Raw genomic sequence first — 12980 nt, 5'->3', positions numbered from 1 at the left:
TGAAGCTCCGGCCGCGCCGAGTCACCGGCCGCGCTGCGTTGATAGCACAGAGGTTGTTTACATCCGGGCAGCCAGTCGTGCCGCCAGGGCAAGTTGAGTCGCTGCAGTCGGGTGCGTTGGCGCGCTGGCACGAGAATTTAAATCGTCTATGTATGCGCAAGCAAGCGAAGCAGATGAACATTGCAATTGTTTGCAACGGCGAGAACTGCCCCTTCGTTAGCAGCAGAGTTTGACAACACCTATCGCCAAAATAAACAGATTGAGACAACACGGCCGCGCTCTCTGCCTGTGATCGCGCTGGTTGAAGCATCTATAGACGGTATTCATTCAAAAGTTTAGCGGGCGATTTTCTTCGCTTGGCCACACTGAAAGCCGCCATGTCTGTGGCCACTGTGCTAGCGCATGCGCTGTGCGCCCACATCTCGAGAAAAAAAAAAAAAAAAAACACCGGTGTCCCGTTTGTCGTCTGCAGCGTTTCAACCCAATTATCGGTAGTGGCGTCAAGAGATATATTATTAATCGCATACACATTACGTGGTGGCGCTCTACCTGCCATCGATAACTTCGCATCACCGGAGGATGGAACCGCGGCAGCGAACGGCCGGAACGGCGCGCAAAAGTCCGACACTGCAGTTGGCTGCCGCCGTGGATGCGCTGACGCAAGTGCACCCGCACCGTATCCCCGACTTTGTCTGGTAAGTTCCCTCTAATACATGGTTGATTACAAAAACCGAATAATTTCTTTGGAGAGCTGTTTCACGCGTACGCCGATTTAGCGATGGTAGCGAATGCGAGGCCGCTTCCCGAGCCGTGCTGTAACCCGAGCGCTGACGGATCGCAAGCGCCCTTGAACAAATCCCTCGAGTTTGGCTTCCGTACGGCAACATTTTCTGCATATGCCTTCGGGCGATCGCTTTTCCGCGAGCATACGCGCGACTTATCGCGACGCAGTCGCACGCATACGTGGGCTCTAACGTTTTTACCGCTCTACCTACTCGTGCACGCCCCCGTGTGCCAACGTGTTTTCAAATAAATTGGAATGAAAACTTAGGCAGGCAGCAATGCGCCACCATCGGCTTCGCAGTCACCAGTCGCGGTCGCACGCTGGATGCCTTGTCGGTTGTTCGTACGAGGGATAAAAAACAGGCGCGCTCTTGTTTTTTATTTAAATCGCGGCAATCACTGACACTGACAATCACTGACATCACTGAGATTTTCTTCAGACTCCAATTCCAGAGAAAATCTGCTGTTGCAGTGACCAACCCGTTCCGCTGGTGCCGTGTAGATTCAATGCGCAAGTCTTGACGCAGAAAAATTACTAGGACCCAGATTTCGGAAGTGTAGTGGACGCGCATTTCACGGCGCGCTGAAAGTGCGTTTCTCACGCTCGCTCGGGCGGCGGTTCGCGTTACCGGACCCGCTGGATGTGTGACGCGTGAGCTATCGTGTTCCACGCCTGCGCCGCCGCGCCATCGGGGACCGGGGGGTTTATGGGTTTATTTCTCTTCGCTTAATAAGGCACTTGAGTTCCAGCAACCGGTCGGTGTGGTCGCTTTCATCGTCGCTCGTCAGCCGACGAGACATGGTGTCAGAAGTGGGATAAAGTTAGCGACACATCGATCAATTATTAATAGCAATCAGTCTAAGGTGCGTAGCCTGCAAAACACGCTATGGCGGATGGAGATCCTTCTATCCAGTTCAGCGGCACCGGGCTTCAACCGCCACCGAAATTCGATTTTGGGAACCCAAGCTCTTGGAAAGAATGGGTCTACCAGTTCGACGACTATTGCTATGCATCTGGGCTCTACCAAGCGCCGGGAGAAGTACAGGTCAGAACGCTTCTTTACGACATGGGCTCCCAAGACGCCTGCCGCGTTCTCGACACTCTAGCATTGTCCAGCGAAGACTGGAGCTCGCTAGAAGAAGTTCACCGATCACTTCATCCACCCGGTCAACGAGGTCTTTGAAAGTGTCCGCTTCCACCGTCGAACCCAGGGCGAAGGCGAGACCGTAGACGAGTTCTACACTGCGTTGCGTACACTTGTCAAAAAGTGCAACTACGCCTCAGCGGAAGTGGAAGAACGACTCGTTCGAGAAAGGTTCGTCGTGGGTCTCCGGGACTCTAACCTTGTGGACAAACTGTGCCGAACACAAAAGCTTACCCTTGAAGAAGCAAGACTACAGGCTCGCATCAACGAAGATGCCGTGAAAGCCCGTGCAGCAGTGCTCCAAAAAGAGCCGAATCCTGCTCACGTTGTGGCCGAGGCCAAAGTTCAAAAGCGCTTCCAAAAGCCGCGACATGGCTCGGATTCTCAAGGGAGCTCCGGCAAGCGCGTTACGAAGTCCAACACAAGCGACGCTACCACGAGCTGCAGATACTGCGGTCGACCAACGCATCCTCGAGCAGATTGCCCAGCTAGGCAAGCCAAGTGCAAAGGGTGTAATCGGATTGGAAGCAGTCTGCGAAAAGAAAAGCAAGAAGAACATGGGAGCTCTCACACTGCACTTCGTAGCAGCCATCACCAGAGCCAAGTTCGTAAAAGTGGCCGTCAACGGACTACGCTAACTTCAAGGTTGACTCGGGTGCGGAGGTGACAGTGGTACCGGACTCGTTTCCAGGCATACCGAAACAGCTGCAAAAGCCAGAAGGTGAGCTTACGGGCCCAGGAAATTACTCCCTCACCGTTCTCGGAACATTCCAAGCGAAACTGAGCTGGAAAGGCAGGTCTACAGTGCAAACAGTATATGTTGTGCCTTCGCAAGACCCGCCGCTTCTTGGATTCCCTGCGATACAGGCTCTCGGAGTTATACGGTTCGTGGACAGTGTAACGGATTCTACCGTCACTTTGAAGGACAGTCTCTTCGTTGGCTTGGGCGAGCTGCAAGACGAATACGTGATACGTCTCCAACCAGGCGCCAAACCGTTCTCACTCAGCGTGCCGAGAAGAGTACCGATTCCGCTTCACAAACCAGTTCGAGAGGAGCTCACCAAGCTCGAGTCCCAGGGAGTCATCCAAGGGGTGGACCGTCCCACACCATGGTGTTCCGGTATGGTGGCTGTTCCAAAAGCAGGAGGAGGCTACCGAATATGCGTTGACCTCACCCGACTCAACGAAGTCGTGCTTCGGGAGCGTCACATACTACCCTCAGTCGAGAACATCCTGGGACGCCTCGGATCAGCAAAGGTATTCTCTAAGCTCGATGCTACCGCTAGCTTTCACCAGGTGAAGCTTTCAGAAGAAAGTCAAGAACTCACTACGTTCATAACACCAACGGGAAGATTCTGTTTCCAAAGGCTACCTTTCGGAATCTGCTCAGCGCCAGAATATTTTGAGCGACAGATGAGCAGAATTCTGGAAGGCCTTGAAGGAGTTGTGAGCATGATTGACGACATTCTTGTCTTCGGAGCACCGCAGCAAGAGCATGACCAACGTCTCAAGCAGGTGTTATAGCGCTTGGAAGAAGCGGGAATCAAGCTGAACCGCAAGAAATGCACGTTCTCTGCAAACCAAGTCAAGTTTCTTGTAGTCGTGGTTAGCGCACAAGGAATCAGTCCCGATCCAGAAAAGGTCGAGGCCTTGGCCAAGCTACCAACCCCATCGGATGTGAGCGGTGTCCGAAGACTGCTGGGAATGGTGAACCATGTGGGCCGCTTCATTCCTCATCTTTCCGACATCACAGCACCGATCAGGGCATTGCTTCAAAAGAGAAACTCATGGCTTTGGGGACCATGCCAGCAAGCTGCTTTCGACAAGCTCAAAAGCTTGCTCAGTTCAGAGGTCTGCATGGCTAAATATGACCCATCGTACCCCACGGTTGTGTCAGCTGACGCAAGCTCATACGGTCTCGGAGCCGTATTGCTTCAAGATCAACCATCGGGAGAACGACGAGCGGTTGCTTACGCCTCACGATCCCTAACGGACACTGAAAGCTGCTACAGCAAACAGAAAAAGAAGCTTTGGCTGTGACGTGGGCTGTCAAGAGGTTCGACCAGTTTCTGAGGGGCATCGCATTTCAAGTCGAAACGGATCATCGTCCTTTAGTCACGCTCCTGGGATCAGCAGAACTCGACATGATTCCGCCCAGAATCCAGCGCTTGCGAATCCGTCTTATGCGCTATCAGTTCACTGTTCTCTACGTCCCTGGCAAGCTGATTGCCACGGCAGACACGTTGTCAAGGGCTCCTATTCAGGGACACGATCCTGAGCGAAGTCAATGGCAGACAGACTCCATCGAGTTATTCATCAGGGAAGTCGTTACAGCAGCTGCCAACCTCATGTCCTCCCGCATGGATGCCTTACGCAAGCACCAAGCGGAAGACGGCATCTGTTCTGGGCTACTCCGCTTCTGTGAGAAAGGATGGCCAGAAAACGTCTCAAAGGTTCCAGTTCATCTAAGGGAGTACTGGAAGGAAAGAGGCAACATCACAGTGTGCGATGGCTTCTTGCTCAAAGATCGCCGCATCATTATTCCAAGCCTGATGCGCCGTGAGGTACTTCAGCAAATCCACGAAGGCCACCAGGGCATTGGACGGTGCAAGGCAAGGGCAAGGGCCGCAGTATGGTGGCCTACCCTTAACAGCGAAATTGAGCAGCTCGTAACATCGTGTGAGAAATGCGCTCAGACGAGAGTTCAGCGTTCGAAGCCACTAATCGCAACACCAACTCCAAATCGGCCATGGCAGCGAGTAGGCACCGACTTGTTTGAACTTGACGGAACTCACTACATAATCGTGGTGGACTACTACTCTCGTTTTCCGGAAGTAATCAGCTTGTCGTCGACCACCTCCACAGCTGTCATTGCGGCTGTCAAGAGCACGTTCGCGCGACATGGAATACCTGATGTGTTCGTGTCCGACAACGGCCCGCAATTTTCGTCACGGGTGTTCGCCGAGTTCGCGCAGACCTACGGATTTCATCACATCACGAGCAGCCCGGGCTACCCACAGTCAAACGGCGAGGCAGAACACATGGTGCGGACCATGAAGGATCTTTTCACAAAATCCAAGGACCCACACATGGCGCTTCTGGTGTACCGCGACACGCCAGGAGTGAGCGGATACAGCCCGTCGCAGCTCCTAATGGGCCGACGTCTGCAAACGACAGTGCTGAAGATGCCAGACACCCTGCAACCGGAGTGGCCACCACACGACGAAGTTGCAGCTAAGGATAAAGCTAACCGAACAAAACAAAGTCAAGACTTCAACCGTCGTCACGCCGCCCACCAACTCCGCCCACTCGCTGACGGGGAGGATGTGTGGGTGCAGGATATGTCATGCGCAGCAAAGGTGCTCAGCCCAGCAAGAAGACCACGCTCATATGTGGTGGAAGCACCGACAGGCATCATTCAGCGCAACCGTCGGCATTTGGTGCCGTTCAACGGTGCAGGCATGCCTGATGGCCTTGCATCTGACAGTTATTCAAGCACAGACGAAACACCAGCAGTGACGGTCGAAAGCTCCGCGGATCAAACCCGCCGGATGTGTGACGCGTGAGCTGTCGTGTTCCACGCCTGCGCCGTCGCGCCATCGGGGACCGGGGGGGTTTATTTCTCTTCGCTTAATAAAGACACTTGAGTTCCAGCAACCGGTCGGTGTGGTCGCTTTCATCGTCACTCGTCAGCCGACGAGACAGGAAGTACCTTAATTTGAGGAATGAAAAAAAATCGGGCGTTTTAATTAGTGAACAAAGCGGAGTAACGCTAGTTCCATCTTTGGCTCGTTCCTTTTAACTGCGGTATTTTTACTGTGCACCTTAAAACACCCGGTTATTCCTCCCTCCCCCTCTGTGCTTTTACTACATAGCTGCATTTATTATATGGAATGGCGAGTTGATTTTTAAGCAATGCCTTGGGCACACATGGTATCTAGCAGGTTATTTTTAAGCAACCAACCTTCGCAACCGGCAAGCAGACTATTCATATGCTTGCAGGCTCTGTTTTCACCGTCCTTGTGTCTGCACATATGTATATTTGTTAAACGTTGCCTGCATACCTTCTAGTCCAGACTTCATATTTGAAAAGCGGCAACTGGCCACAGTTGCCGCTTTTCTAATGGAGGCGAAAAGCAGAAATGCCCATGTTCGAGATTTTGGCACACGTTAAAACATACCCAAGTGGTCAAAATTAACCTTAGTCCCTCACTACGGTGTGCCTCATTGCCTGTGTAGTGTCAGTGTGTTAAACCTCATAGTCAATCAAAGTGTTCGTACAAACCTTCTACAAAGCAAGCACAAGCCGTTTTCAACTTAATGTGGTCACTGGTGAACTGACTGTTGTATGACTGTGCATTGAAGCATGCTTATGTTCACATGTTACTACTCACTCTTGCAGGTCTGAAGCATGAGATCAACCACTGGCTCTCAACAGCCACTCCCCCAGTCCGGCGAAGTCAACAAAAAGCCATCCAGCCACCACTAGGCACACAAGGCTGCAGAAAAAACTTGGCATAGCGTATGCATGTTTCTGGCCTATTTTTGCTTCTCTTAAGAAGGTAAAGTTTATGCAGCCTGTGTTGCTTTTCAGTTTAAGTTGTACAACTTTTCTTTATGTTGATATGCATTTTCGTGTTGAAACGTATAAAAATGTGCAGTGCCAAAGGGACACTGCACCTCCAAGGCAAACTTCATTTTAGATTTTTTTATCCTTCACCTCCGTAAATGCTGGCATCATTACAGGAGTACTTGTCGAACGTTTTGATGTGTGGGCGTTTGCGTCTGTCCCGAATGCAAGATGGTGTGCCACGGTCCCTTAAAGGGGCTGGACCTACCCCACTTCTGATAGTGATGAAAAGCATGTCATAGTCTTCACATAAGCCATATGATGGCCAATTCTTTAAATACGTGTGAACATCCACTGCCTGACTACTCTTTACGTCCCAACTTTCAGCCTCTCATCAGTGCTAGTAAACATCCTACGCGAGGCTGACCCCTTTGCTAAGCTGCACAGAAAAAAGCTCAACCCAACAGCTCAGCCATTATCAGCAGCTGACAATCCTTGTGAATCCTCAGGTGCTGTCAAGTGCACAAATAACTCCGCCATGTGCTCACCTTTGTGAGAGAGAAACGAGCCAAGAATGCCCCAGCAACACATCAGTGATGGCCTCCCAGATGGCCAATAGGATTCTCCAGGTACAGCGCGAAGGGATTTTGAACCCCCTCCCCCAAACATTTTACTATGCTGCACATAAGCAAGTGCTAGCATTCATTTTGGCAAGGCTCCTTCCATTCTCCCATACCTCCATACACCCCCAACCCCTAAAAGTATTTCTGGCTGCACCAACAGTTGATGGACTGTGAAGAATGAGCACCCTGAAAAGAACTAAAGGAGGTGTTTCAGGTGTGCATTTGGAGGTTATCAGGTGACACACTGTTGAGTCGAGTTGATACGTGCAGCATACCCCGGTAGCAATGCACCAAGCATGTGTGATCCTGCATTCAAGGCCAGTGCACTGCAGGCGTATTAGTAACTGCACTTGCATTGGGTCAAATTAAACTACGCAGCTGTTGAGAAAAACAATGGGGTGTACTCACAGGAGCAAAACTCTAGATTGATGCAAGCAGCAGCTGAAAGGCATTACATGCTGCCACATGAATAAGTGCCTCGTGCCAAGAAGACACTGGCTGTACGGCCTAGTTTAACAGTACGATGTTCATTTCGTGCTTGTTGCTTTGGCTACAAGTGGCTTCGGCCTTGTTGAAGCATTTTAGCAATTAGCGGTCAGTAATGCATTGAACGTTTTTTTCTTGACCTCTGATTGGGAGCTTAAGCACGCGACAGGCTTCATTAAAATCAAGTCCTAGCACTTCGGGATTTACACTCTATGCGCAGATTGTGACTATTCGTGAAGGACGAGGACAATAGAAAGGAGCAGTAAAAAATTCTTTAGGGCCTCATCTGGGGAGAGTGACCATTTGGGCTCCTTGCCTTGGTTGCAGCAAAGCCAAGGGAATGCGAGCTGTGGACCGGCGACCAAGGACAACTCCACCAGGAGCTGGGATTGTGTGCTCTGGACGTTGCGTCATCGGCTGTCGAGCACTGAGGGCCAAAACCATCGAGGACAGGCGGCCATATCCATTCCAACAGAATCAACCTAAACAACAAGGTGAGCTGGGCAGCTACGGTCTCCCACGGCAAACACACTCAGAGACACATGGTCCCCCAGAGTCAATACACTCACGGCAGACATTCCGATTCATGCTCAGAAATTAACAAAATCCATCACATGCTTGAGTCCATTATCGTTGGAAAAAAAAAGTTCTAAAAGCAGCCCTAACTGAACTTAAGGGAGTCGACACCACTGTCAACCGCGCCTCTTCCAAAACGTCAGACCAGCATCTCAGGCCATCGTTGACTCCAGCCACAGCAGGTTACCGACCTTGGGGTCCTCAGAAATTGGGTCCGCAGATGCAATGGACAATTTTCCATCTGGCTCTACTCAGTTAAAACACTGGGACAAGAAAATTGGCCTTGGCAAACCCCCCTTGCTTCGGGGTCGGATGATTAGTACGTTACGGAAGGTGTGCTTCAAAATTTTGGAGAACAGATCATGGAAACCCTCGTGCGACATTCAAAGCCATGTTAGTGCAATTTGAAGCTAAGATTGGTGCTGAAATCACCGGTCTCAACATTTGCATCACCGGTTCTTTGAGGACGCTGCGTGAAGGGGAATGGGCCCCATAAAATCGACTGCACGTGCGTCTGGCCTCCGTCAGCGGACAGTTCCAAAGTGCTCACCAATCGTCTAAAGGCACATTCCCACTGGCGACTTGGCACATTGCGTGACGTCGCAAGTGATGAGCCAGGCATCGCTTTTTCTCGCTTTGCGAGGGAGGACAAGATCGCTCTAGGACTGAATCCCCTCGTTGCGCCTCGGCAATGCAAAACCGGATAGCCAATCATGGCTAAGGAGTCAGCTGACGTAGCTGCAAAGGAAATGTTTGTTTACATCCAGCAATGCAAACAATGGTGAGCCGCTGCTGCCGCACAGGGCTGACTGTGCCTGTCGGGTCAGGAGTCAGGCCGGCAAGGAATTTTTCATGCGCTTCAGTTCTTTGGTCAGTGACTTCAGGGTATGTGTGTACTAATCAACAAACAGTGTAGAACTCATCAGTGTGGAAAGTCTTTTCAAATGGCAAACACGGTGTAGAACTTGGAGCGTTCGGAGGCGTCAAAACTTCTGCGTCTGTGAAAAGAAGTGAAATTTGCCGGCCGGGATGCGAGTATTGTTGCATCGAATTAATTACTAAATGCAAAACATGGCTGACCGGCACGTTTCTCCTAAACGTATGGAGCCCTTCTCGCAACACCTCCAAATTGACCAAGCTTTTTTAGAAAACTCTTGAAATTTTCCATTTCGACACATTACTCATTATCGGAGATTTTAATGCACATCACACTAAGTGGGGATTGCAAGCATGACACCATTAAAAAGCGAAAACCTTTGGCTTGATGCCCAACAAGAAGGCCTCACCCTTACCACTGACCATACGCATCCCACTTGCACCGGAAGTAGTGTGAGCAGTGATGAGCAGCAGTGTGAGCAGCCTTGCCTCACTTTTACAGAACACACGTAAAGAAAGACCACTTTACGCAACACATAAGAGAATCTCGGCAGCAACCACCCGGCAACATCAAACGAAGGTCTGGTAGGCCCGCTTATCCTCATTTACTGAGATGCATTTCAAGGGCTCTGAGTGGTGCAGCGGGATTCCTCACACTCGGTGATTGGTCCACATATCTGAGAAATAACTAACATCAAGGCAAAGGCGGATCAACTGGGCCGAGATGCTGAGCAGGCAACTAATTATACATTTGAAGCAGGGAATCAATGCCAGGTTGACTTGCAGCTTCCCCACATGTGGAAGGCCAAGAGCGGTTTGCAACAGCAGCTCCGCAAGAACAAAGTCAGTTGCAACGTGTTTTGTCGCCTGGATTGGCTTGACCAACACACTGAAGAATACTCAGCTATTGCGGCAAAATTGGCATGCAGCTTTCGATTGCACCGTGAGAAGCAACTACCCAAGACATGAAACGTCGTCTGATGCTTAATCGATCTCGGTAAGAGCCAAGCCATACATTGATGCAACCTAATGGGGAATTCCATTGAGAGAACAGGAGCAGTGGCATCGTGCAGTGAGGAGTAGGTGACAGAACACCTGGGGGCACGCGGGAGCAGGGCCACTGCACCTGCCATGAGTGCGGCACGCACCCGGAGAGCAGGTGGGAGAGGAAAAAACGACGAGGGGAAAACATGGTCCCGACCGGCTGTATGGGCATACATGATAGCATTTATCAGGTTAAATAAGGGCGATCCGGCTACATTACTTGCAGTAGCAGCAATATGAGGCCTGTCTGCAAGATTGGCGAGTGAGGAACAGGCGGTATCACTACGAGGGCGTCTCAGATACGACAAAAACCAGTAACAGAGGCTATTTTGCTCATATGCACCATCTCTCGGGGTGAAGTAGAGGTTAAACTGCCGGCTACTTGTTCTTGTAGTTGTTCGTGCGAATCTCCCCGGTGCCGTTCGTTTTTTTTCTCTCTCTCTCTCTCTCTCTCTCTTCAGCCTTTAGCGTTTTTGAGAACTGAGAACGAATATTTCAGTAGAAGAAACACCCCCGCCCCACGCAGAATCGTTAAATGATGTACAACCAAAGTGGGAAGCTCCTTCACTGGGTCTGTTTACTGAACAGCACCGTTGATTCTGGGCATGGAGTTCAGTGAGAGTAAAGCCCCTCCTATGGGCAGGGCCGCGGCGGAGGGGCTTTAATTTAGAGCAGCCCAGCGGCAGCGCGGCGGCGCGCGCCATGTCGTCGCTCCATGTACCGTAATTACCCGATTCTAACGCGCACCCTTTTTCCTGAAAAATAGGCCGGAAAATCACATGCGCGTTAGCATCGGATTCGAAACCGAAACCGAAACAGCGGAAATTTCGTCCCACCCATCGCCATCACCATGTCAAGATGGCGCTAAAGCTTTTAGCAACGATTTTTCGGACGCAGGAAGCATATGCGCCTAGACTTTTCTATCGGCGTTCACACAAATCGTCAAATTGTTCCACTTGCGCGCTTGATAACAGCAATGGCAGCAGCGGCTCTCACGCGTTCAAAATGAGCGGTCGGCTGAAGCGTGCGGCTCTGGAGAAGCTCGTGGGATGGGCGTGCGAGGCGTGGGCCATGATCCCATCGACCATGGTTGAATGTTTGTTCAGAAGTGTGTCATCGGGAAGGCTCTTGGCGGCACCGAGGACGAGATGTTCTGGTCAGCGGAAAGCGACGAGGAGTGAGATGAGCAAAATTACTTTGGGGAATAAATCGCCCATTTCTCCCGCATTTATTTGTCTGGGTTATAAAGTTCCGTGCGCGTTACAAACGGAGGTTCAAGTTTCTTGGTTTTTTTTGTCAGAAAAATCGGGTGCGCGTTAGAATCGGGGGCGCGTTAAAATTGGATAAGTACGGTAGCTCAGAGATTTCCCGCCGCGCGAACTTTGTCGTGAAAGTTCGCTCCACGTATTCCAGCCTTTAGGCATCCCAGCAATCTCTGCGGAAAAGCATGTGTGAGCAAAGCCGGGCAAAGCACGTGTGGCGGTGTGAAGCATTCGCATGCTCGTAGGGCTCGCTGCCCATTCCACAAAGTTGCAAATGCACGATGGATACTGCCGCGCTCCCCGATACAAGGGAGCAAAACACACACACACACACACACATAAAGGGGAGGATATGACGTTAAAGGTCATGTGACTTCCTTCGTATCGTACTGTGCTCACTCCGACTTTTCAAGCGGGAGCAGATCGAACTGCTCCCAACTGCTCTCAGAGCACCAAAAGTGGTCTCGCACTACCACTGGATGACAGTGCTCCTACTTCTGTTCGACCACTGAAACACGCCTGCTCAGGAGAGAGCACTTTCAGAGTGCTTTTGAGTGCTCCTGCTCTCCCAATAGAATTCGCCATAAGTGTCATTCCCTATCAGTTTGGTAGCCCGGACAAAGAACCACTGAAGGTTATTCAGGATTTTCATATTGCAAGCTGTGCTGCCAAGGTACTGCCCCCCTACTCGAGCCGGAATAATGCCCTCCTCAACATTACTTCGGGCAAGGTACGCGGCTGCCATTACGGCCCTTTGCACAAAACAAAATGTGCTTTTAGGCAAAACGACATCAGGAACAAATGCTTGTAATCTAGGTTATGACTTTTTGAAAGCCCTCACTCATTAGCTCAATATGTGTTGGGATAGAGGCCACATTCCGAAACAGTGGAAAAGAGCCAAAAATATTTTAATCCCTAAACCTGAAAAAAAGCTTACGATTGAAATTCTCCAGTTATTATCTTTCATTCCATGCATGGGAAATGTTCTTGAACATGGAGGAAAACTCTTTTTCTGGATACCATGATCAGTTTCAGACGTACACTTTCTACAAAGGTTAAGGCAGCATGAGCTTTAGCTAACAGCCAAACAAGGAGTCGCATTTTAAGCACATTGGACATTAACCTTCCTTGCAGCACGAATTTACAAGTAGCTATTCCAACAACGCGGAGATTACATCCTCATTCCCCCTCTTCTCGTGAAACGCACCCCAATTACAACGACGAGCGACGATAGGCCAGGGCGCAAGCTCTGCGCAAACACTAAGCTAAATGTGAGGACGTGGTTTGCAGGGACGCAGCCAACTATTTTCGTCTCGACGTAATATTAGTTCCTGTAGTCAATAACCAGGGAAACTCCATTGCCTCTGGCCCGCTTCATACCCCAGTGGTGTATGAAGCAACAGCCATTGCACTGGCAATGGTGGCCTTCACAAAAATCAGAACAGTAAAAAAATTCAGGGAAGCTTGCGCTCACGTGCAAGACTTTATCATTGACGGACACAAAGTTGAGTTTTATTGTCGTGGTGCCGTGGTTGACGTCGGCGGGATGGCATTTCATTACCTTACATTGAGCAACGCCAGAGTGAGCTCGTCGTTTTGGTCGACGTTTTCTTGT

At 50.5% G+C, this 12980-nt stretch overlaps 1 long non-coding RNA gene across 4 annotated transcripts; it reads left to right on the top strand.

Moving 5' to 3' along the window:
- The first annotated feature begins 627 nt into the window (after window positions 1–627).
- Window positions 628–9816, top strand: LOC144158400 (uncharacterized). 4 transcript variants are annotated; one of them, XR_013320054.1, is made up of 3 exons: window positions 628–695; window positions 6331–6450; window positions 7935–9816. It is a non-coding gene; the product is annotated as an uncharacterized LOC144158400 (long non-coding RNA). The 4 variants fall into 4 exon arrangements; XR_013320051.1 differs by lacking the exon at window positions 628–695 and adding an exon at window positions 1502–1829; XR_013320053.1 differs by lacking the exon at window positions 628–695 and adding an exon at window positions 2476–2649.
- Window positions 9817–12980: the final 3164 nt, after the last annotated feature.

Source organism: Haemaphysalis longicornis, unplaced genomic scaffold (genome assembly GCF_048455015.1).
Source record: "Haemaphysalis longicornis isolate Haplotype H1 unplaced genomic scaffold, Haemaphysalis longicornis Haplotype H1 scaffold_10, whole genome shotgun sequence".
NCBI lineage: Eukaryota > Metazoa > Arthropoda > Arachnida > Ixodida > Ixodidae > Haemaphysalis > Haemaphysalis longicornis.
The sequence above is the reverse complement of the archived record's forward strand: the minus strand, read 5'-3'. Positions and strand labels throughout refer to the sequence as shown.